The sequence below is a fragment of the Podarcis pityusensis genome (assembly GCF_964106645.2).
Source record: "Podarcis pityusensis genome assembly, chromosome: 12".
NCBI classification, from domain to species: Eukaryota; Metazoa; Chordata; class Lepidosauria; order Squamata; family Lacertidae; genus Podarcis; species Podarcis pityusensis.
This window is the reverse complement of record NC_138037.1, coordinates 26,893,410-26,920,125: the sequence shown is the minus strand read 5'-3', so window position 1 is coordinate 26,920,125 and position 26,716 is coordinate 26,893,410. Positions and strand designations below refer to the sequence as shown.

General features: G+C 40.8%; 1 long non-coding RNA gene across 3 annotated transcripts in view; it reads left to right on the top strand.

The window, feature by feature from the left end:
- The window catches only part of LOC308459755, a 239,035-nt gene that overhangs the window by 128,905 nt on the left and 83,414 nt on the right, over positions 1–26,716 (top strand). The window contains exons 8-10 of one of the 3 annotated variants that reach the window (XR_013978305.1): positions 1,672–1,861; positions 19,067–19,148; positions 20,047–20,148. This is a non-coding gene — a long non-coding RNA (uncharacterized lncRNA). The remainder of the gene's footprint in view (positions 1–1,671; positions 1,862–19,066; positions 19,149–20,046; positions 20,149–26,716) is intronic. The other 2 variants (XR_013978307.1, XR_013978306.1) reach the window with 2 other exon arrangements.

Below are 26,716 nucleotides of genomic sequence, written 5' to 3'. Positions count from 1 at the left end.
GCTGCTGCCTAGGGCTATTTGCAGATCTACCATTCAGTTCTCATTTTTTTATACACATCTGATGAATATCTGCTCCATGAAATTATTGCTCCAGATAGATCATCAATGGACTAACTTGGACTACTTTGTGCTGTGCAGAAGCTCCTTTGCTGCAAATAAGAAGCACACACAGTCTTTGACCCGTACTATGGCGACTTCTCTCTCAGGACCTATCTGCATTATAAGGCCATTTTACACAATCAGGGCTCTGCTGAAGAATTCTGGGAAGGATGCTGAGAGTTGATAGGAGACTCCTATTCCCCTTTCAGAGCTGTATTTCACAGGTTTTCCTGGAAAGAGGGATTGACTGTTAAACCACGCTTGAGAGCTATAGCTCTGTGAGGGGAATAGGGGGCTCCTAACTGTGCACCCTTAAGAAGCTATAGTTCCTAGGATTCTTTGGAGGAGGCTATAACTATTTAAAGACACCGCTTTAAATGTGCAGTGCATATGGGGCCCTAATTAAGCTTACTTGCAAAGGCATTTCCATACTAGTAGTTCCAGCCAGAGCAACCTATTTCAGAAAGATTTCTTAAGGGGGAAAACCTCGAGAACAGCACAGTGAGGACTGAATATGCTCAGTGGTCATGAAATACCGTACTTACTGATCATTGAGGGAGATAAATGGAAAGGTGCATCCTGGGAAGGGCATGGCTGCCTGGCTGGAGAACTCCTTCAAAATTTGCTGAGGATCCTACTTGTAAATGTTGGATTGAAAATGGATGACAAAACAAGACCTCTGTATTGTCCAATTCCAGTATGAAGATCACATATCCCCAAGATTCACATCATGGATATGGTTTACGAAAAAGCAGAAGACTCAGGAGTCAAGCCGTTTGTTTGTTTGTTTGTTTATCTAGCCAGTATTGTATACTCTGACTGGCAACAGCTCTCCAGGGTCTCAGGAAAGTCTTCTCCCATCACCTGCTGCTTTTAGCTGGAGACACCAGGAATTGAATTGTTGAACTTCTGTGTGTGCTTTACCACTGAGCAGAAGTAACAAGTCTACCACTATTGTCTGAATACTAACTAGCTTTTCAAATTGGTTTAAGAAAAGCAGATAGCCACAGTTTCACAAGTGACTGAGAGGCCTCCTGGAACCAATACAGAAATATTCCCCTTGCCTGTCTCCAGAGAAGTGGCAATGTGCAGCTTATATCCCCACAAGGCATATTCAGTCTTCTTCATATTCTAAGGTAGGGTTTCCCAAACTTGGGTCTCCAGCTGCTTTTGGACAACAATTCCCACCATCCCTTGTCAGCAGGGGTGATGGGAACTGCAGTCCAAAAACAGCTGGAGACCCAAGTTTGGAAAACCCTGCTGTAAGGTGTATCAAAAGAGGTTTGTTGAGGTTTCCTTGAAAGAGAGTCTGCTCACACTGCGGTGGAGACTGTATGCCTACACAGTACTCTTGGCACTTTATTACACAACGTGATTGGAGTCTTCCTCCTTCCCTAAAAACACGATCAATGTGAAAAAACAAACACAATTTACTCTGTCACAGAGCACATTAGGCTACAGTGGTTGGTGCTGTAAAATAATTCCATGTGCCAGCCTTCAGTGATTACTTGCAGATATTTACTTTTAGCGCATGGCATATAGAACATTAAAAGCGTTTTGAAAATCCCACAGTTTTTCAACTTCTGAAGGATTATTAACTTCAAAGTCGGAAGAAATGTCGGCCTTCTATGTTTGGAAATGCCAGCAGCCTTTGCATATCCCCACCACAGTACCAAGCAACCCCCAGCAGAGAGGAGCGATTACTGCCTCGGTGGCGAGAGGATGGCTTTTGATCTCCTAACATATTGGAAATTACTTAAAGGTAAGCCATCTGCTAGCTGAGGAACAAAAATAGATTACATCACACCCTGCTAGAAAGATTGTGTTAAATCCTGTATATCAAGGCTTTTAATAATTCTATATTAAGTCAGCTAATAGGATTAGGGACACATTTTCCTTAGGCATTTTTCACCAACTATTAACAAAAAAAAAAAACCTCACCCACCCCACTTTTGGTGATGATCTGTAAAATTCAAGAGTGTTTCACTGTGAATGAAAATAATTCTTTCAAGAATGAAACGCTTCTTTAGATCCCAATTGGTCTCCAAAAGGCACTTACAGTAGGAGAGCATTTTCTGGATGGATCCTGGGGAGTGAGAAGAGCAAAGTTCCCATTATTATTATGCTAGCATGAACCATTGATGATGGCAGGCTGCACTGACTTAGTGCAACTGTGAAAGCACTGAGCAGGCTATTTGAATCCATGCATTCGAGGGAATGACAACAGTGTTTTGTTTTGTTTTATTCTATTGTGCCCCTGCACTGGCAAACAAAACTAAATTGCTTCAAGGCAGCCCAATTCATAGCTGCATAAACAATATTTCACATCCCTGCTCCCATACTCTCAAATTTTGCCAATAATTTCCTGGGTTTCTGCCATTTATATAAGACCATCAGGAGACCACTTCATAGTAAACAGTTTGGAATACTGGTGTCACTGGTAAAAAGGGAAGGACAAGCATCCGCAGTACTGCTGTAGCCAACTGTGAAGGTTGGTGGTGGTTCAAAGGGCCGGGGAAAATAGTGGCTTTTGTCTTTTGTCCCAAGAGCCATAAACACAAGGAAACTCAAGGAAGAGGGCTTTCCTTTCCCCTCCTCTTTCTACTGCTCCCTGTGTGCACCAAAAAGTATGTCTGGAGGCTCAAAAGAGCCTCCTTGACAGTATGAGATGATGCATGGTGTGGACTGGGGCACTGGGTTATCAGGGGAGGGCAAATTGACCAAAATCAGACAGACACCCCTTTGCTGAGCAAGGCTTATGCACCTGCAAGGTGCCCTCACCTAATTTTGGTTAATTTATCTTTCCTTCAGCAACCTCTCATTGCTTCATGCCACACTGTTCAGAAGCTCTTCAGGGGACAGAGTTGGCTTTAATGGGAGAGAGGAGGAAGGGATTGGAAGCCCTCTTCGGTGAGTATCCTTCTACTTGTGGTTCTCAAGACTTGTCCACTGACTGACCACTGTACACAAGAGGCCCTTTGATATGATCTAGCAAGGTTCTTCTGATTATCTTGTCTCAATTCCCGAAGGGCATGTATGAGATGGAGGTAGATAATTTAGCAAGCATGTTTTTTAGTAAGTGTCTGTTCTATCCTAACATCTCTTCAGATGTGCTCCAAGCTCTTACTTGGAATGAAATCATCTAACTATTTCAGTCATAATGGATCAAACAAATACTTCAGTGTGTTTGGGAAAACAACCAGATTGTTCTAGAGTTTATCATGCCAGTATTCTTGCAGACACCACAAAATACCAACAAAGAAACCTTTACCCCCTGTATTAGTGCTGTATGTGTTTCATAGTTCCAAGACAGATATCTGTTAGATTTGCTCTTATCCCGTCTGCTAGTTTAGAGTGATTCTTTTTCACCCATGCTTGAGACAAAACAGCATACAAAGCTCCCAAGCTCCCATGACTTTTGACCTCACAGGTCTTTGTTCAAGCAACTCATCTTCACACAATGCCCCCCAAGCATGCATAGGACACTAGGAGCAGTGTACCAGAAATCCATGGCAGCCCTGAGTCACAGTGCCACAAGCTAAGATGATGTGACATGTATTTCCATATCAAAACAGCAGAAACCTTTCTTTCCCCTCTTCACCGATGCATAACATCCCAAAAGGGAAGAACGGCCTTCAGCTAACACAGATCAATTTTCTTTCAGCTTCAATCACCATTTAATTACTGTTGACTTCTTTAACCTTCCCCCCCACTTCCTTTATAGATTAGCTTCCTTTATATTCTAATGCCATTTACTTTTTCCTGTAACTTAATCAAACTTGAAATGATATGATAAAAAACCCCATATTTCCCTTCTTTCTTCCTGTTCTTTGTGTTCGAGTTACTTCAAAATGCAGATTATTTCTTGGAGGAGAAAAATATTTTTTAATGAACCACCTTTTAACTTTATCAACCTACAGTATCTACACATCATTTCCTTTAACTGAGTAATTGCTTAGATGACTTGATGGTCGGGTGGATGAAAGTGCTAGAATTTCACCTTTGGGCTTTCTGGCTGAAATAGTAGTGTTACCAAAGTGCCTTCTCTCTCTGTGTGTGGTGAATTATCATAACCCACCTCAGTCTTCAATAAACAACACGTGTTTCGTGGCCTGATTAAATGTGTAATTCTTCCAAATTGGTATCTGTCCTGTAGACAATACTTTATGTTAAAGAACACAAAACATATATGTAGATTTGTTATATGTGCACACACACACACACACACACACACATGCATATCAACTTGGTAGGGATAGCAGTTAATAAAATGATACCGCCCCCCAAAAAAGTGTTGCAAGTACTACAAAGCTAATATGAAGAGACCTTTTGGAGATTTCAGTTCTGAAAGAGAAAGATGTGATGTGTTACAGCTTTAACAGTATGAAAAATTATTTTTATTAGTAAATGTATTTATATCCTTCCTTTCTCCCAAATTGGGAGGAGTTACTGAGCTGAATGAGTGAGTGTTGGCCGGTTGGGGTACTACTGAGCTATCTACTGAGCTATCAAACAAAGAGAAAAACTGTCTTACACATTTGATGTGTAATCGTGAAGTAGCTGTTTAAAATCGAGGCCAAGACTGATCAAAGGCTCTTATGACATAATCATGGAATGTCAACACTTGTGGTATATTAGAGCTAAATGTTGGCATGATCAGCTTCATGACCAGCATCGCTGCGCAAATGCCACATCCCTTCAGTGGGCCACTATTAACTTCAAGCCTTTGGACATCTTCCCTTTGCTATTGCTGGATATTAACCTGCTCCCTCCAAGCATGCAAGCAAATGACTAGTGAGCAAATGGAGTAGCATTAATTATCTGCCTGACTCTCTCCCTGTAGGCCAGAGTCAGCTAACTTGTGGCCCTCCAATTAATCTATGGCCCTCTGGGCCTAATAATCACAACCGCCTAGCACAGGTGTCACTAATATTGGCCCTCAAATGTTGTTGACTCCAACGCCCATCATCCCTGAGCATTGGTCATGCTACCTAATGGGAATAGGTGTCCAAGAGCATTGGGGGGACAGTGTGACAATGACACAGGTTTCCCATCCCTGTCATATAGCCTTGTATCACAAGAGCAAGACTCTGCTGTATTCTTCTTTGTGACTTTGTATAGGATCAAGGTACCAATTATCAGGCCAAAGTACTTATTGTTATATGTTATATTAGCATTTTACCCATCTGGGAAAGATACTTTGAAATGTACTGTGAGCTTTTATGTCACAGAACTGTTGGAGAGCTCCAAAAATATTTTACCAGGCAAGTCCAACTACAGAGCTTAGTTCTGTAGACTGGCTTATCCTTCAGGGTCTCATGCTATAACTTGCCCACTTGCAGAAGGTGGAATGCAACCATACCTTGGGAAGTGAGTCAGAACTAGCTGGCTGACTCTGTCCCACTTACCTGTCCCCTAGTTTTCTCAGGATGTTCCTGCAGGCATCTGTACTACTTAGCCCAGAAGTTCATCAGTTAAGACAGTAAAAGCACATTATTAAAATGCAATTAATCAAAAGTCCAAATAACAATTTCCCTCATATCACTCAAATATGAATATAATTTCAGAAAAATAAAACCAGAAGGAGTCTGCTTTATTTTTGCTTAGTATATTGATAGAATAATGTTAGTAATATTTATACCAGGGTTACTTAACCCTTTGGGGCCTGTAGCTTCGTTTGGAAATCTGATACGTTTTGTGGGCAGCATCATAAAACTGCTGCTGTGGGAGCCTAGCTAGTAATAAAGCATAAATAATTTGCCCCAAGGAACTGAGTAAAAGACAGAGGTTGGACCTGAGCCCCTAATGCCAAATATTTGCCCTCACAATGTACAACAAAATACCCATTTCACAGATGAAATTGAGAATGCAAACTGATGAAGTCCATGCACAAGATGGTTACATTCACCAACCCATTGCTCACTTTCCACTGCTTTCCCCGATTTCCTGGGTATTGGTGGAGTCTTCCTCTCTTTTCCTCATTCTCCATCCAGGTGGCTGCAGATTCCTCTTTCTCCAGTTTTTGCCTTCTGCTGCTCTCCTCTGGGCCAAAGTGGGGCACAGAGGCATTCTGGGAAATTACAGAAGATAGGTTGCTGGAGGCAAACTCTTCACTTTAAACTAATCTCCACTCAGTAAAAATAAAATTAAAAAATACCATAGTTTAAAGAAAAACTGATAGGGGCCAAGGGCCTTGTGGGTCCATGAGAGGTGACTTTGGATTATGTGGTGTTCATGGGCACTGTGTTGGTGACTTATTTATATGAATGTACAAAGCTGCCTTATAGACCAGGGGTCAGCAAACTTACCGCACCTCGGGCCAGTGTCTCCAGCGCTGATTGCGCGGTGGGCCAGGTGGCGGGGGAGCGCATGCCCATGTGCGTGTGCACACGCTATTTCCGGTGCACTTCTGGGTCGGAGGAGCACCAGAAATAGCTTGTGCATGTGCAAATAGTGCATGTGCACAAGCTATTTCTGGTGCTCCTCCGATCCGGAAGTGGGAAGCCGTGCAGCGCAGCGCCGGTAAGAGCAGGCGCCATGGGCTGGATAAACAAGTCCCTCGGGCCTTATCCGACCCACAGGCCTTAGTTTGGGGACCCCTGTTATAGACTGTCAATCCAGCTCGACAAGTAGATCCACCCAGCCAAATACTGCCTTGAATGGCAATTTTCTCAAAGGCCTCATTTCCTGCCCTTAATACGTGACATCCTTTCCACTGTAGATGCCAAGGAATGAATCTCAGATGGTCAACAGGCACAGCATGTGCTCATTCACTGAACTAGGGCCTTCTCTGGTTCCAATATTTACAGTATCAGTGAAGTGAGGAGTTTATGTTTGACATTTACACTGTACACAGCTTAATTTAAACTGTGGTGTTGACTATGCAGGGCCTCAGAAAAAGTGTGTGTGTGTGTGTGTGTGTGTGTGTGTACATATATACCACCACCCATCATGCACTTTAAACTCTGTTCACTTTAGTTTTGTGTTGGTAATATAATTTGTACGTCTGAGATACAGTGTGTTTCTGCTCATTACAAGAAATGGAGGTGATTTAGCCATGCATAGCACCTGTCAAGTCTCTACTAATTGAGCTGATTATCCATTAACAAAGCAATGGTAGACTGACTCTCTCTCTCTCTCTCTCTCTCTCTCTCTCTCACACACACACACACACACACTCAGAAAGGCTCAAGGGGTGGGTGGCGAAGAGAAAGAAAAAGAAAACCAAATGCCACCTGTTCTCATTAATTCAATAGCCAACATCAGCAGAGGCTTACTAATGAGAAGAGTAGAAAGTGCAATTATCTTGCCTCAAATGAAATGTCTCGTGAAAGAGAATAAGAGAGTAATGACTCGCTGGCTTATTTGATACATTCTGTGTTTGTGAAAAGTGATGTGCCTGTAAATGAGTACTGTGATGGACAAAGAATTCCCCCCCCCCCAAAAAAATCAGATTTTCATTTAGAACTCAGTGTAATGACATGTGAATTTGTCAGTATAAACCACTAGATGTAGGCTTACGATAAGTTAAGGAAGTTCACAGAAGGAAAGTTTCCAGGCCCCTCTTCCCCTTGAAACCCGCTACAACGTCCCCCCAACCAAGCCTCTCCAGAAATTTGGGGGCTTTCCTGACTAATGTAGGAGAGAGCACAGCGGCTGCTGGAGGGCGGAAGAGAGAACAGGAAACTTAAATGAATTCTTAAGATAATTTATCTTAACACATAAGCCATAGTTGTGCAAGTTTAATAAAATGCAAAAGAAAATCCTATCCTATCTGCCTTTAAAGTGTCCATAAAGTTAAAGATCTGTTCTTGCTTGTTTCCAAAGGAAGCATATATCTACAACTTTTATTAAGAGTACAAGAATAGCGCCACATATCAGTAAAGAATAAGACTCTTAATCTCTACGATTCTATGGTTTCTTAGGTACACTTCACCCAGGGTTTGTAGGGAAGGAAGCAATCTTTCAGATATTTGGGGCCTAAGTTGTTTAGGGCTTTAAACACTAAGGTGAGCACCTTGAATTGGGTGTGGAAACAAACTAGCAACCAGTATAGCTGTTTTAGAACAGGTTTCGTGAGTTCTAAATAGAACCCTGGGAAGTTATTTGGTCTTTGCCTTTTGTAGCAATTGCATTTTGTCGCAACTGAAGTCATATTCAGGAGCAGCCCCACATAAAAGCATGTTGCAATAATCCAATCTGGAAGTTACCAGTGCATAAAGTGCAGTGGCCAAGTTCTATGTCAAACAGGGGCTTTAGCTGTCTGGAGCGGGAACATACCAAAGCACACCTAAACATCCATTAATAGTGTTGGATTGCTCAGTAGTAAAGCCTGGGCTTCGCGTGCAAAAGATCTCAGGTTCACTCTCTTACATCTCCAGCTAGGGCTGGGAGACTCCTTTCTGCAACCCTGGAGTGGCACTGCCAGTCAGTGTTGGCAATACTGAGGTAAAAGATAGACCAGTGGTCTGGCAGCAGCTTATATTCCTATCCGTCCTGACACGTAAACTTTCTGAAAAACCATCACTATGGCACATAATATCTAGTTATGCTATCCCTGGAAAAGAGAGTTAGTGGCAGACTTGTGACATCCTGAACCTCACAATTTAATGAATGTGCTGCCATTCCATTTCTTAATATGCATGGAAGTGTAACATTTAAAGAACAACAGAGTGTGTGCTAGTTTTATAGAAAAAGATGTGCCAGAGCTCACCATGAACGCTTACCTCGTTCCCTTAGAATGGCAATGGTGCCCACCAAAGAGGTACCGGAACTGAGTTCCAGTGAGTTCCAGCTGAAAAAATCCCTGAACAGAGATATAGAATATTTTACATATAAGATAGCCTGTACAAGAGCCCAGAATTGGATTCATCCGATTCTCCTGTGGTTCTTGTTAAACTACCATGGGGCTGGAAGAAGAAGAAGAAGAAGAAGAAGAAGAAGAAGAAGAAGAAGAAGAAGAAAAAGAAGAAGAAGAAGAAGAAGAAGAAGAAGAAGAAGAAGAAGAAGAAGAAGAAGCAGCAGCAGCAGCAGCAGCAGCAGCAGCAGCAGCAGCAGCAGCTCTGCCCTGGATTGATTGTAGAAATTCAGCTTTTAGTAGACATCCAACAAGAGAGAAACATGAGATCTGGTTTCACTGCAGTAAGAGAAGAAAGGCTAGTTTAGCTTCAGGTACTGATTTCACATACAGCATTGTGTTGATTAAGGACAACTGCAGTGTTCCACATAAGCCCTGGCATGCCCTATTTTAAGAAGACCAGCATGATGCTCTTGATAATTTTAATTGTCTTTAGATGCTTTAAATTGTTATTAGTTGTTTTAAATGTGTTTTTATTTTACTTTTAATAGCGTTATTTTACAACTTTGGTGTTTGCTGCCCTAGGCTCTTTTGGGAAGAAGGACGGAATAGAAATTTAATTAATAATAATTCTACTCTTGACAACTGGGAGGAAAAATATGAAAATTTGCTGCCTTCAATATCAGGCAAACTGAGTTCGCTTTTCTTGTTCTTTCTCAGGCATTTTAAATTATTCAGAGTTTTTCTCCCCCTCTTAAAGATTCACCCCTTGGTTGTTAATACGCAATGGGTGCTGCTGACTGTACAGTTCTGAACATGACAACATCTGGAAAATCCCAAGAATGCTGAGCCTGACTATATGCAGTTTATAGGGTTTCAGGAGTCTGCGTTGCTTCCTTTTGCTAGCATTTTATAATTAAGGAAAATAGTTTAGATGGGGAAAGAAGCTCCAGAGTTTTTTCTTCTTCTTGACCTATTTATGCCAAGATGACTCTTTAATCACTAAAACCTCCATGTTATAGGGGGTCAGAGGCTTTGTGTGTATTAACACATGAAGTCATAAGACAGAACTGAATAATTCATTAATTGCTTTAATACGGCATGGTGCGGTTTTGTTTCTGCATTACACTTAATGAATTAAAACAGTGGGCTTGCATCATTTTATAAAACAAAGAGCAGGATATTAAGGGAGACCATCAACATTTTCAGTTTCCTTTCACTGACATTAAATGCAAGCTCTTACATCAGTGAATAATCAGTGCTTAGCTTAATGGCATGTTTCTGATGTCTGCCTAACACTGACATTAAATCATGTTGTAAAGTCTGATAAGCTTGATCTTCTTCGCTCTAGAGTTATTTGTTGAACAATTTGTTGCTTTTTTCCTGAATTTTACAGTACTCAATATCACAACATCTGGGAAACCCCAAAGCATAAATCATTTTTTTCTTCCATTTTATCTATGTTAAATGAGGGCAATGGTCTCCCCCCATCCAGTAGCTTTGAAAATTTTGGAGGAATAGTGCAATATGGTTGCATAAAAGGGCTTATTCAAGTTTTCCTTTGGTAGCTGAGATCACAAGGAGGCCAGTTCTCTGAGTAGTTGTACAAATCTACCTGTGTGACACCTGTACCTTAAAGGACTGGTTTCCTAGCTGAAGCATGCTGGGCATTTTGAAGTTGACCCAATAGGGGGTATCCAGAGGAGGGCTAATAGATTGACATGGATATTCTTTCATGGCCCAAACGTCCTGAACAACCAACCTGGAGGAACTGAATATGTCATAATTTCCCACAGAATGGAAAAGTAATCCTGAAGGACAGCGCAGAAGCCCCAAATGCTTTGCGCAGAGAAAGAATAAATCTTGCCGCCCCCTGAAGCACCAAACTTATCCACATGCTGTTCTAAGTGGCTAAGATGTTTACGTGGTACCTTCTCTATTTAAGGCTTACGTGAGGCCAAAAATGGATGCCAGAGTTTCTAAGCAATGGGAAATATAAATGGATTCCCACTGTGAAAGGAAGTGATAAGATTACATGAGGTATTTGCTACCCCAAAAATGAATCAGTAGGTTGGGTCTCATTAAGGCTCCCTGCAGTTGAGAAATAGAAAGTGCTATCAATGACTTCAATGAAAAGTTGTATATGTGTATAAAACCCTTACGGTTCACAAACAGCACAAACCAACTACATATAACTACATATAATACTAAACATCAGCTAAACACACATAATCTAAAAACCAACATATGCACAAGCAGTATGAAATAAAAAACAATAACCCCACATAAAAAAGAAAGAGGAAAATAAATTAGTGCAAGATTAGCACCAAAAATATAAAGCTGTTAAAACATTAAAGATCTGAGGAAATATAAGGTCTTCACCTGGTGCCAATTGTACAGGAGAATGAAACTCCCATATACTGTAAGTTGTATATTCTGTCATCCAACACAGAGATAATGTGCTTAAACCAGTTATCATAGTGGGGAGGGATACCACCCTGCTTGTTTTCAGATTAATCTACAACCATCTCACTTATTTTCAGACATTATAGAATCCCACTTCCTAAGGCTACTGGGCATCATGACTGTACTTCTTCCACTGTCAGATGCAAGATGCTTTTGTATACAAGGGGAACACAAGTGGGGGGGGGGAGTTCTGTTGCACTCAGGTCCGTCTTGCAGGCTCCCCATCAGAATCTGGTTGACCATTCTAACATCAGGATGCTGAGCTAGACATGCCTTTGGTCTGTTCCAACAGCGTTCTCCTCGTGTTCTTATTTATGTTCCTTTTTATCACTGCTTTGAAACCATCCCACTTCCTTCAAAACCATCCTACTTCTTTTTCTCCTCCCACTTTGGGCACATGGTTACCCACTGAATTATAGCCCAGGCATGAAGAGTATTTTATTGCATGAACAAAACTTGTGGGGTGGGGAGGGAAAGGGAGAGAGTCAAAGCATTTTGCACACCACAATATAGCTGTGTAAAAGGTAGCCATAATCAACAAAGTGCTGTTTACTGAAAAGCAAAGAGCTTAAACAAACAAACCATGATTTGCTAGAGTCAAATTACTGCCTCCTTGATTCTTTCCAGCAGCTGGGATTTCTCCAGCAGATCATCTTGATCAATAATCTGCCAGCATTAATCTAGACAAGGTTGAGATTGTGAGAACAAATGAGTCGGGTAAGAGAGACACAACCAGTTTGTAGCAATGCCCAGTATAAATGTGCCAGACTTAATTATAAAATATTATCTGTAAAGAAGTTTTGGAGCAGAACCCATTTGAGAAAATTGACAGTGTTTATTATCAGCCCTACAATTTCTGTTCTATAAATAGGAAGAATCAGAAACTGGATGCCCAGGACCAAATGTGGTTTCCTAAGGAGTACTCACCTCAGAGACAAGGGGCGCTTCCATTTTATGGGCTGTTTTCAAGTGAATTTCAATCACCAGCAAATTCACGTTATGTAATAGAAGTTGATTTGGTGCTTTTGTGCAAAAAACCTGCTTTCGCCCTTCACCACCTCAGATCCGACTTTTTCCAATATGGCAACTGATGGGTAAATGCACTGGAAAGCGTGGGCAGCAATTTCGTGGCACATAACCTCCCTACAAATATTCTCCTCCTTCAAAAACTTTCATTTGTGAAAGCTGGTTAATTTTTGAGATAGATAGTGTGTGGTGGGGGAAGCTAGGCAGGGAAATATCTCAAAATCTGTGAAATGAATCACAGGTTAAAAGTAAAACAAAAAATGTGTGGGTTCATCAGCCTACAAAAATCCTGAATTTCATCAGACAATGCATACTAAATGCATGCAATATGCATGAAATATGACCTTGAGGATGTTTCCTCAACTGAAGAGAGCACTGAATAGAGGATTTCATCATGTTTAGAATACTAAATCATTCTGCCACATTGCTATGGTAATACATGTCTTTTTGGGCTCCCTGTACCATTCTCCTATCAACTTACATTTTTTCTCATTTCTTAGATCTATGGTTCACCATCTCCATTGACTGCAACGAAACTGACTTCCATGTAATAACTTTAGTGTCAGGTTGCAGTTCTAAGAATACTCCACTTCAAGGAAGATTTAACTGAAACCTATGGGGCCCGTTTCCAAGGAAGGGCATTTAGTGGTCTTGTGTACCTCAACATAACATTCTGTGCTCATCAGAACAGGGATGAGGTGAGGCAAGGCATCACTGGAAGGTGTCTCTCCAACCCATAGCTCCCCCTACTTTGCACTGCCCCATTCCTGTCCCAGTGAATGCAGTGCAGCTTCCCCCTCCCACTATGAACCACAGCTGGCAGGGATGAGGAAGCTGTAGTCCTAACCATTATCCATGCTGTCTGTGGCTGATGGAAGTTGGAGTTGAAACAGCATCTTGAGAGTCACAGGTTTCCCATCCCTCTTGTAGCACATTCTTGATACTCAGGAAACAGATATCCTAAGCAGCATTGATACTGGTAGTGCGGTTTACAAAAACCAATTCTAATTTACCCTGGGATGTGGGGTTGAAATAAAAAAAAACACCTTCCCAAGTCTTAACTCCTACTGCCGTTATATTTGCTGTAGTACTAGCAGTACAATTTTACAGATAAACTGAAACTTTCAACAATCTCTCCCGATCTTAAGGAGAACCTCCCAAATCCAAAATCTATAAATACTGTTTTAAAACACATTTGCATATGGAGCACTAACAAGGTGTATTATCAAATTTGTGATTAGAGTTCTGTTTTAAAAAGAAAGGCAATTAATATGCTTTTTAGGAAAACATATTAATTCCTATGGATTTAATTCTATCTGCAGCTGACATTCTCTTTAATCAAAACACTGCACAAAATCAAAGGAAAAAGCCATGGATTAGAATTTCTTTTGGTCATGTTTTATCTCTCTTGCTCATTTAAAGAGCTAGTTTATTTAGCTCTCAATTTGAATACCACATGCCCATATTTTATAGACATAGATATAGGCATAATATACATGCATGGATGTACATATCTTTATATATGTATTTACACAAAGATCCATCACATTTTAAGAAAAGAAAAATATGCATCAGCCACCAGCTGTGACTAGAAATGTTTCTTTAGCTTTCTACATTTAATGAGGCATTACGTTAGCATCCTTCTTTATATATCTATCTATCTATATTAAGATCAGTAAGAGAATTATGTAAATAGAATAGCCAGGCCTGATGAAACAGCAATTAGATGTCTTTCTTAGCAGCTGTGGGCTTCAACTCATGATGACAGATGATTAGCCAGAAAATTCTATGCATATTTATTTAATGGAACATTTGGCGATTCAGTTAGGAAGATTTATCCAGAAGCCATTAAAATGTTAGAAAATGACAACTGCATAGTTTAATGTAACAACAACAAAATAGTACAAAACTACACACACACACACACTTAAGCTATTTGGCTGTCCTTTTGGTAAGTTTGTATTGGTTCAATGATATACTTGGAACCTCATTGATTTTTGTTGTTTATTAGTCCCGGGAGGAGGGGCAAATTCCAAAGCAGACATTCTTTTAGATTTTTAAGCTGTCATTATTTTCATACCTAATTTAGTTGCCCTTAAATCCCATTTATTTCAGTGGGACATAAGTGTAACTGACAGGTTGGATCCAACTTCTAAGCAGCCATCATGTATACTCCTATGTGAGAGTAGGTCCTGTTGAACCCAGTGGGCCTTCCTTCTGAATAGACATGCATAGGATCACACGGCTGAATTACAGCCTTTTGAGCATATCTATAACTAACCATATATAACTATAACTAACTAGAGTGTAATCCAGCTAAGATTAAGCACATTCCATTCTCATTCGTTTTAATGGCAGATGCCTAATGTTCACCTGGCGGAACCTTGGTGCTTAACTTTATCAGTTAAACCCCATATTATACAAGATGTGATAAAGTAGAAAGCAATTAGCCAATAATGAAAGAAGTGTCACCGTTAAGATTATTCAGATCAGGCTGTCTGATCTAACAACTTGCTGCAGGTGCAAAATACAGGTATGGAGCTCCTCTGGAGGTCACAAGAGCTGCTTCCTCCATAGAAATGGATGGGACTGTCCTCTTCTGCAAAACATCCATATGCACACTTGCGGGGTTGCTCTGAAAGCCTTAGAGCATATGGAACCTGCTGGACATGTTCAAAAGACTTTACTGAAGCTGAAAAGTGTGAAAATAGCAGCACTTGGAAATCTATGATGACTGGTGGGAGGGAAGGGGTAGAAATTTTGTTCTGCCAGGGTGCACACAATCATGTTTTTCATGTGATGACTTGCATGTCTGAAGCCCCCCACCCCTCCCGATATATTCATTGGAGTCAGTTCACATATTCAGTTGCCGGTTGTCAAGTGGAAAGTTTATTATTATTACATTACAAATGATCTAGATATGTTTGGTCTGCCACTGCATCTGACAATAATAATAATAATTTATTATTTATACCCCGCCCATCTGGCTGAGTTTTCCCAGCCACTCTGGGAGGCTCCCAATCAAGTATTAAAAACAATACAGCGTTAAATATTAAAAACTTCCCTGAACAGGGCTGCCTTCAGATGTCTTTTAAAAATAGGATAGCTACTTATTTCCTTCACATCTGAAGGGAGGGTGTTCCACAGGGTGGGCGCCACTACCGAGAAGGCCCTCTGTCTGGTTCCCTGTAACCTTCCTTCTTGCAATGAGGGAACCGCCAGAAGGCCCTCGGCGCAGGATCTCAGTGTCCGGGCTGAACAATGGGGGTGGAGACGCTCCTTCAGGTATACAGGATCGAGGCCGTTTAGGGCTTTAAAGGTCAGCACCAACACTTTGAATTGTGCTCGGAAACGTACTGGGAGCCAATGCAGATCTCTCAGAACCAGTGTTATGTAGTCCCGGCGGCCACTCCCAGTCACCAGTCTAGCTGCCGCATTCTGGATTAATTGCAGTTTCTGGGTCACCTTCAAAGGTAGCCCCATGCAGAGTGTGTTGCAGTAGTCCAAGTCCAATTAGTACCAGAGAGGGAAAGCTATGCACAAATATACTATGTATTGAATCTACCCCATGTGAAGGAACCCTTATTGCTTCTCGGCTTTTAGAACTTGAGAGTTTAGAGGGATTTTATATATAAATAAATAAATAAATAAATTCTGTCCTTGAAATAATTATAAGAAGTTAGCCCTCCCTTTAAAAAATAAAACAAAGAATTAGCTGAATATACTAAGAGCAGTACCATAAAATTTTGAAAGGACAGGGATCAACTTATTGTTTGATAAAGCTAAAGCAAGAATAGTAATCAATCCCCTGGCAGTGAAAATTTTAAATTTAAAATAAGCTTCAACAAAGCCTTTGAACCTTCAAACACTTTATCCTTAAGAAATTAATGGGTCCCTGAAGAAGTCTTATTTCCCCTTTCTGTTTCTGTTATATGTACTTCAATTACATTAGCCAACAATGTAGCAAAATAACCAGTATAGCCCAGTTCCACAGAATGAATGAATAAATGGTGTGTTACACTTTTCTCCTCTGTTGTCTAGTAGTGTATGCGCAGAAATGCTGAACAACTGAGAAGAAACTCACTGCCTGGTGTTTTACTTTTACTTTTCTTTTAAGTTTTTTGCTGATTCCCCTCCCCTCCCAGTTCTGATATGCCCATCACAATAGCCATCTCTCGGTCTCTCCTCCTGGCTTGTCTCCGTCTAGGTCCATTTCTGTTGATTGCAGCAATACTCTCGGATAAAAGCATCACTTTGCTAAAGGTTTCATTCAGTTGAACTTGGAATGGCCCTGAAGAGTCCTTCAGATGTTTCTTTCTTTTCAAGGCAATTGGGAACGTTTTCTTTTCCCTCTTAGGAGCAATTACTATTGCAGTCCCCAAGCAACTATGCCATCCTCTGCCTTTGGGCAAGAATGAATATAGCCTGTGTGTGTGTGTGTGTGTGTGTGTGTCTGTGTCTGTGTCTGTGTGTGTGTGTTTTCAAGTTCCAATACATCAAAACCTCCTATAAATGACCTTCCATGTATCAGGTATAGGTTGTGGCTGCCTTTATTGTGCATTTCTTCTTTAAAAAAATCCCATCATAGTTATATAGTTTCAGTCTTGCTTGGCTTTTCCTAAACATGAAAAGAAACTTTGTGTGAACTGTTGACACTGTTTTCCCCACCTAAGTTGCTTTAGTCTCCTTATCAACCACAGGCCTAAAAATAAAGGCTTTAGTGTTCTTTGCTGGACTCTTTGTCTTATATTTTCTATCAAGCAGGAGCAAAGGGTCCCACTGTTGGAGGGGGAGGGGTATATGACTAGTAGGGTAATTATGGATAGGCAGAGAGATTGTAACCTTTTTAGCAATATTTATTAATATTGCTAAAAATCCTGCGATTGTGGTAGTGGTGTGTGTGTAAGGGAGATTCACTGGAATACCACATCATAAACCCATTCTGACCTACTTGAGATGCGTAGCGTGACTTTTCCTTCCCCTCTTTGCCTTTCCCCCTTATTTCCCCTCACATTGCAGTGAATAGGAACCAGTTAGCCATACCAGCTCCAGGGCTTGCTTGGCTGGGTGTAGTTTTGTGTCAAAACAATGTGTCCCCACCCCCGCCATTATCCATCAATTTTCTGTTTTCATAATTAATTGCAACTGATTTCATCCAGTATATGCATTTTTGTGATTCTTATATTTACCACTTCCAGGCTTCAGTGATTAAATGGCATATAAATTGCTGAAATTAAATGAATGAACCTCACGAAGAAACAAAACGGCATGCAAAATTAATCAGTGAAAAATTCAGTGAAATTTTCAGGGGTGGAATTTTTGTTGTGCACTCACCTTTTGAAGTGGCTGAGGGTTTTTGTTTGAATGTCTGTTATTTCATTATACAAATCACCTCAGCAGCAGTGGTCTGCACTCTTTAGGCTTCCTGGGTTGCCTATGCTACAGGTAAAGCTCAAGGGGAAACTTAGGCCACATTCACACCATACATTTAAAGTACTGTGATACTACTTTAAACAGTCTTGGCTTCTCCCAAAGAATTATGGGAGCTGTAGTTTTTTAAGGGCGCTGAGAGTTGTCAGGACTCGAGGCCTCTGTCCCCTCGCAGAGCTCCAATTCTCAAGAGTTCCCTGAGAAGAAAGGATTGATTGTTAAACCACTCTGCCAACGGCAGCTCTGGGAGAGGAATTGGAGTCTCCTAACACCTCTCAGCACCCTTAACAAACAACAGCTGCCAGAATTCTTTGCGGGTAACCTTGAGTGTTTAAAGTGGTAGGACTTTAAATTTATGGTGGCCAGCATGAGGTAACCTCTCAGAAGAGGAAGCACAGGCAGCCTGGGGACTGTAGAGCTCTGCAGACATGTTTTACTGGAAAGAAAAAAACACATGTACCAACCCTTATCTGCCTCATAACAATAAGGTGAGCTCAAAACCTCATACCCACCGATATTCTAAATTCAAGTTTTTTTGTGGACATGCCATGGTACTTCTGGCAGTGAAAGTGCCATCTCTTTCCAGCAGGCCTCCCTCTCTGGTGGTGGGACAGCACTTATACCACATCCAAGAGCCCCTCAGCCAGGCCTCGGGATGCTATCTTTGTAGTAACATCTCTATATATAACATAATGAGCTTTTATTATTTAGTGGATGTGGTATAAGTGCCTCTTTATATAATATAAAGAGGATGGGAGTCCTGAGGTCTAAATCATTGTGTTTATTGTTGTTGTTTAGTCGTTTAGTCGTGCCCAGCTCTTCGTGCCCCCCTGGACCAGAGCACGCCAGGCACTCCTTTCTTCCACTGCCTCCTGCAGTTTGGTCAAACTCATGCTGGTAGCTTTGAGAACACTGTCCAACCATCTCGTCCTCTGTCGTCCCCTTCTCCTTGTTCCCTCCATCTTTCCCAACATCAGGGTCTTTTCCAGGGAGTCTTCTCTTCTCATGAGGTGGCCAAAGTACAGTGGGGTAATTTTCACTCCGCTAAGGAGCTCAGTGGGTGACCTTAAGCCACCCTCTGTCTTTCGGCTTAACCTACCTCGCAGGATTGTTGTAAGGCCATGAAGTGGGAGAAACGTACATTAGCCAAGTCTCAGAATGGTATCTCTATGTACAATGCTAGATAATGATTTTGGCATATGAGCTTTTATTATTTAGTGATTACATTTTTACCTCACATTTCCTCAGGGGTCCTGTCCTCTTTTGCACCTGACCATCCTATCAGCAACTGGAATGGGTGGGGAATGGGATCGGCGTCAAACCTTTTGAGGTAAACTCGCACAACTTTCTGTTCAGCCTTAGAAAAACAGCACAGAGAAAAGAGCCTTCATCAATTTGTTGGGGTGACACTTGGGAACATGATCCTAGGTAAGGGAATTGGGATATTATCATGCCCTGTTTTTATTCGTAAAATGCTGGATGGTACGGCTAATCTCCATGCCATTAAAAGTGCCACCTGCTTAATTTGTATGTGCCTGACTGCTGTTAAAGGCATAAGAGCAGAATCAATAAAATGGTGGTAGCTTTAGGCATGCATATTTTAGTCTTACAGCAAGGGTGGGGCACCGTTTTCAGGCTGAGGGTCGTAGTTTGACCTTCCAGGAACCACATGCAAGCAGTGTATTGAGACAGTGCAAAGGAGCACCCCAAACTCACACCCATTCATACACATGAACACCTAACACCCACACAATACATTTTCACACATTACTATTATTTTACCATTATTAGACTTGTTAATCTCTTGTTAACCAAAAGGTTTCCAAGCAACCTATAATACATCACACATAAATATTCATTCATTTGTTCACACCCACACAAAAACTTTTTTGTTGATCATATATAAACATACTCTTATCTTCCTCCATTACTTTAAAGAAGTTCCTCATCTGTCTTTTTAAATGTTCTTTGGATATTGCCTGATAAGAAATTACATAAGCAGGGCAGCTTGCAGTTTGTTGCTCAAAATAATTTTTAAAAATCAGATATGAGCTGAACATAATTACATGGATTAGAAATAATTAATAGAGATTTGTGCTGGGATTTAGAGAGAGCTTATGAAATTACAGTCCACTCCATTTATTCTGTACACCCTTCTGAACAGATATTTGCTTAAAATGGGTTATAAAGCCAACCCATTTCCCCCTCCTGTTTCTGAATCCAGATAGATGCACCAATCAGATAACAAAGATCAGAGTGGACCCAATACATTTCGGCACCTGAGGCGATCCACAAAACGGTGTGTGCGTCTCCCTGTCAGGGAAGAATGGGTGAGTAAAGATTGGGAACAAGGGGGCTTCTGGCTTCTGACAGAATGGTGTTATTTAATTCAATGTGCTAAGAAACAAAGAATGTCAAGAATTCTCATATCTGTAACTTTAAAAACCTCTTTGTTTCAAGATAACATATTTACTTATTCAATATAACACATGATCAGAGTAACTTTATACATACATACGCACAGGTGCGTTACTTAGGCTCATTTTTGCATGTACACATACTCATTTCACGTGTTGAAAAATTGCTTTGGAAAAGTGGGAAACACATTTAATGTGTAAGTACAAATGGGCAGTGGCGTAGCGTGGGCTGTCAGCACCCGGGGCAAGGCAAGTAATTTGCGCCCCCTAACCCGTGGATTTGCGCCCCCTAACCCTAACCCCCGGATGTTGCGCCCGGTGCGGCTGGCCCCCCCTGCACCCCCCACGCTACACCACTGCAAATGGGTAGTTGTGCATTAAATTATTATATAATGCTGCACATCTTCTCTTTTGTATTAAGAGATGCCTGGGTTTCTAGCATGCCTGGAAGGCTTGCCACCAAATTCAGATGCTCAAATACTTGGCTCAAATAACACTGTAAAATCCCTTGCTATGCTGTTCTACTGATGCAAAGTGATGACGTTGATAGGGTGCCTGGGCCAATCCAATGACCTTAGGATGAATTGAATCCCTCTTTGGCTTGTAATGGGCATCATAAAGGGACAGAGTATCCTTTGTCAAATCTAGTGGTGCATAGACTCAAAGCACTGCTCACATAAACCTAGCTGAAAAGTAATCATATTTTGCCTTCCTACTGGTACATAAACCTACACCCAGAGGGTGATCATATTTTGCCCTTATAATGGGAACTGGCATAGAATAGTTTGATTCCATTCCAAATATTAATTATGTAAACTAGGAATAGCAGGGTCTAGAAACATATGTTAGTAAGTGATAGGTTGCTTATCATCTTTGGCAAGAAATACATATATCATAATATTGGGTTTTCGACTTGCATGTTTCAGGCTGAGTCCATAAGTTGGTTCTAGAGTTAAGTCTTGGCTAAGATTAAACTCCCAGTGACAGCTTGCTTATATCTGAAATCCTAATATTGATACTGTTCCGTCTTTTGTTTCTTGGATCTGTATTTGATTTTGATTAAATGTTTCTAAGAATTATTTTCCAAGTAAAAATGAAAAGTGAGAAGGAGGCAATTCTTTAAGAGGTTTATATATATACCAGAGGGTCAGAAACAGCCATTCAGACTCCTTACCGGAACAATTTCCTCATTTGAGATATAAAATAAGGCAGGGAAATGGCCCATACAATACATTCAAGTGTTAGAAACAAGGATTTCAATGTTTATGGCTCAAAGCCTTTTATTCTTCCTCAAAGTATGTGCTCATCTCTAATGTAAATGCACTGCATTGTCCTCTCATTGTCCTGGATTTATGAATAAATCATTAGTCTTATTTAATTAATGAGGTCTGGCTAATAATATTCCCAAACTGTCTGTGCTTTCATATCCTTCAATTCCAAAATGTGTTCTTGACTGGTGTGCACGTGCACATGAACAGGGGGGGTGGGTAAGAGAAGAAAAGAGACTCTTCATAATTCAGCAGTGCTTAGAAATTTCATCAGCAGAATGTGTGCAAAGTGTCTTAGCTCAGAGCTATGCAAACCAGAGAGAAAATCGAATTTGAGTTATGCTTTTTTTTTTTTAAGTTGGAAAAAAACGCCAGTGTAAGGTTGCCAGATGTCCCTGTATTTTAAGACATGTCTCTTATCAAGGGGACAATGTAGGTCTGCAAAATAGAAAAGGCATTTCTGAACCACGTCCATAACAGATAGACTGTAGCACTGTCATGTTAGCATGGGATGAAACAGGACGCAGTCATCAAAATGGAACAGCTAATGGGAAAAGGAAGAGTAAAAAAGTTATGAAGGTGAGTCCATTCTGGCTGCAGAGAAAACCATAATCATAGGTCGTTGGCACTGGATTGCTGGTAACTGGGTTTTAGCAAAGATGGAGCTCCAGCAATCTCTGTAACAGTTGACTTCAATTGGGCTTTGAGGGTGGGAGAAAAGTGAAAGTAGTAGTGGCAGATCTAGACCAATGTAGGATGTAGCAAGGACAGAGCATCTGCCTTGCACGCAGAAGGTCACAGGTTCAATCCCCAGCATCTCCAGGTAGGGCTGGGAGAAACCCTCTGACTGAAATCCTGGAGAGCCACTGCCCTTTATTGTAGACAGCACTGAGCTAGATGGACCAGTAGTCTGACTCCTTATAAGACACCTTTCTGTGTTCTTAAGAAAGGAGATAGTTGAGTTATTCAACACAATCAAACTACATCAGCACAAGGGATTACCTGAAAATATGATCAGGATGATGCAGGGGGATGCTCCCGTCCTGCTTGCGGCATACAAGGTTCTCACACTGGATGTACACTAGCCAGTGCTTGAATGGGATGCCATCTTGCTTCCATTCAGTAGGCCCTTTCCCGCTCTTCTAGCCTTGCTCAGGGCAGAACTCTTTGTGGAACTGGGAGAGACAGCAGCAGGTGAACAATGTTTGCTGCTATTCTACAGTCTTGTTTGAAGGGCTGTCCAGTCCTTAAGACTGGCTTAAAGGTAAAGATCCATAAGGAGCAGCAGGGTTTGGGGAGTTTTCTGTCAACAGTTAACAGAAAAAGATCCCTGCTGGGTCAGCCCAAAGGCCTACCACGGCCAACCAGATGCCTATTGGAAGCCTGCAAGTAGGAGCTGAGTGCAGCAGGACTCTCCTCACCTGTGATTCCCAGAAACTGGTGTTCAAAGGCATACTGCTTCTGAGAGTGGAGGCAGAAGACAGCCACCATGACTAGTAACCATTGATAGCTTTATCATCCACTGACCACAAATAGCAGACTGAGCAGATGTAAAAGTCCACAGTCTTTCCCACTAGGATGTTGTGGCTTTCTATTTAAATTATTGCTTTCCCCAGAGAGGCTCGCCTGGTGCCATCATTACATGTGTTTAGGCACCAGGCAAAAACATTCCTCTTTACCTAGGCCTTTGGCCATTAAATAATCTATGACGTGTTGGGGGGGTACTGTTATTATGATTATTTTATTATGCTGCCTGTTATTATGCTTTTCATTATGTTTTTATTACTGATGTTCTGTAAAATGTGTTGTACACTGCCCTGGGATCTTTTGATAAAGGGTGGTATATATAAATCGAACAAATAATTATTATTATTTGTTAATTTGCATATATATGTATCAGCTAACATCCACATTTATTCCAAAACTGTGTCCACTTTTTTTTGCAAAATATGCGTGGCTACATCAACTGCAGCGGTATGAGTGTAAGAATGCTGCTATTCTGAGTACATTTTAGATGAGTATCACTTTGACATCTTTCTTCAATGCAAAAAACATACTGGCCAGTTGCATTCCTAAGTAGTCTTCATCCCTTTTGATTATATTTTAAAAGGATTAGTTTTCTGTGGCAGCAATGGGCGGGGGTGGAAGGAGAGCATTCAAGTGCCAGTGAATTCTTGTGCTTGTTTCAAACGCTTCAAATGTTGTTGTTTTAATATTTAAAGCTGTAGGGCTGTGCTCTGCAGCCAGGGGAAACAAAAACTTCACTTTTTAAATATTTCATGGCTTGCTGGACTCCAGCAGCAGCAGCAATAGCAATAGCAATGATTTCTTTAAAACATTAACACTTTAGGTGCCCATCACGGCAGGACAAAATTGTGTTAAGTTAGTGAATGTGCTGGAAATGATGTACATTGCAGGAATTTATTAAACACCAAATGGGTTATGTAGAGTTCATTCATAGCTGGAGAGCAAGCCCTTTATTCTTTTCTACTCACAAGGCCAGATTAAAGGATCCGGAGGCACTATGCTGAATTGCATGGTGGGAATCTCGGGGGTTTCACCTCACTAAACTATTATTTCTCCAGTAGCAGATACCTCTTTTTGCCTTTCTGACTCACACCTGCTCTCCCTATTTCGTCCTATCCTTTCCACTCCAGTTATATTTCACATATCCTACTTTTCCAAAGATTTGCTACATCAGGGCAGTTCTATAAAATGCTTTTCCTTGCATCTGAATAATAATAATAATAATAATAATAATAATAATAATAATAATTTGATTGAACCCATTTCAAGTGTTTCTCAATGGTTCATAGCAATTTGCACCAAGGATCAGCTTTGGTTCAGCTCTTGATCATCCTAGTCCTCATAATCTCCAATAATTACCGGTAGGTTATCTGTAACTAGTAGCTATTTCAGGCTGGCATTTTGAAAATATAAGATCATATTGACACCTAACATACAATATAAAAGTTTGCCACTCAGTTTCTTAGTTGCCATTCAGCTCAACAGCACCTGTGCAGGAGAGCATCCAGATGGGTTCTGTCCAGCATTTTAAAAACTAGTGTCAGACACACATAAGAGATTGACTCTACTGTGAAATTGTGTTTATTACACTCTTATACAATTGCACTGTGACTACTGTGAATTATCCACAGTTTCGTTAGACTCCTTCAGCCATGTGTATCCCTGAACATGTAAAGATTTCTCCCCTAAATAATCCTCTTTTCTGCAGAAACCACAGAAATCAATAGGCCCTGGCCTGGCTTATCTGGAACTCCATGTCCATAAGGCATTTGCTATTAGACAGGAGTAGCTGCTGCTATTTCTGTTGAATTTGATTTCACAGATAAAATGACAAACTGCTTAATGAGAAATCATTGGACTGGGTGTTTTTTTTTAAAAGTACAGGCATGTTACGGCACAGTAAGCCTCACATCTAGCAACACTCAAAAAAAATAAAAATACATAGTGATTGAGATGGTGGTCTGAATACACCCACATGGCAAGCTTTTATTGAATGCAGTGTTTCTGGTTTTTAGCAACATACACAGTATTACAGTGCACTGAATTTGAAATGACTGTATAGAGGCTTTTTGATCTTAAGCACATGAATGCCTGGACTACAAATGTTTGCCTCCTGGATGGTTTTTCATTATTCTAAACTTCTGTGTTGCTAAGGCTTATTGTTTTTTATTGGGTTTTGGTCTCTTAGGGGTGTTAGTGTATCTTCTGTGTTCTATTAATGGGTCAGGCATAATAACATTTTGCCTACACACCTGACAATTCTACTGTTCTAGTGTATAGAACAAATATCTGCATACTGGCCATTTGAGGTATAATGGGAAGCTATAGTTTCCTGCAGTGAACGATGCTCATGACCCCCTTCTTTTTCCTTCCTTGGCCACCAGGAGGAGAAAACAAATTCCCACATTCGCTTTCAAGCTAACCCACGTTCCCTATTACATCCAAAGTCGGGGAACTCTGGTTTGTTTAAACTCTATTTATTGAACAAGCCAGGAACAGAATCTATGGTAAACCACGCTCATATAGTCTAAGTGACATCTCAGTCACTTTCTCTATGGGTGAGGAACTGATTTTAAACAAACCGACAAACTAACTGAGGCTGTAGGAGCACAAGAGTGCCTCCCCCCAGCTCCTGCCTTGCCAGAAGAGCCTAACAGGGTGTTGGATGAGGCAGCTTGACTGCCTTTGGTTCTTCCCAACCCCACCCTCCTTTTAATCGCACCAGAGGTAGATTTAGGGCAACATGACTGATTCCACTGCTCTGGGTGCCAAGCCTAGGGAATGCTGCAGGGTGTCACAGCTATGACATAGTGAATTGAGCATAATGGAAGGCGAGAGGCAGGGGGTCGCTGAATTTTGGCCTTGCACAGGGCACTGCTGAAATTTGAGAGACCAAAGTCCACCCCTGACTGCAGCCGTAGTTAACAATGCAGGTTCTTGCTGTAATATTTTACTTATTGAAAAGTAAGGTTCCATAAAACTTTTACAAAATGTTTTGAAAGAAGTCCGGAAACTGTTAGCTGTAAGAGATAGGAGAGGATTAAGTCATCATGCCTCCTTTGTCACACGATGCCATCTGGATTGTGACAATGAATCTTTCTGTTAGGATACACTGCAGCAAAGTACTTCTTTTTAAAATCAAGACAGTGTATTTATTTCTGCCAAATGCAGGCTAAGCCAGCATTCTGACGTGTCCTTTGCAAAAGTCAGCTTTACAGCCCAGCTCTTTTCATGGCTGTGCAGAATACTAAAATCACACTGCATGCATGTGCAAATACCATGCATGAAGATTACAATAACCAAACATCTTGTGCATGACTGGTCCCATTATTAGCAAAACAGGGTACTGAAGCATTTCCTCTTCACAATTAAATTCAGTTCTTCCCCTGCTGATAATGGCTATGAATCTCCTTCATATTTTCATAGATATATTATTTTGTCTGGTTGTGGGTATGCAATTTTTTTTTTTTTAAAAGATATTTATTAAAAGTTTAATAGTTACAGAAAAAAGAAGAAAGAAACAATAAAAAGTTCACAATACATCAAAAATAAAGAAAAAAACCAAAAAAAAACAATACAACAGAACAACAACAACAAAAAAGCAAAAACATTTAAAAAACACATCCAATATCTCTATATCTCTACCTTTCATTTACTTGTGTCATCGACCTCCTCACACCTCCCTT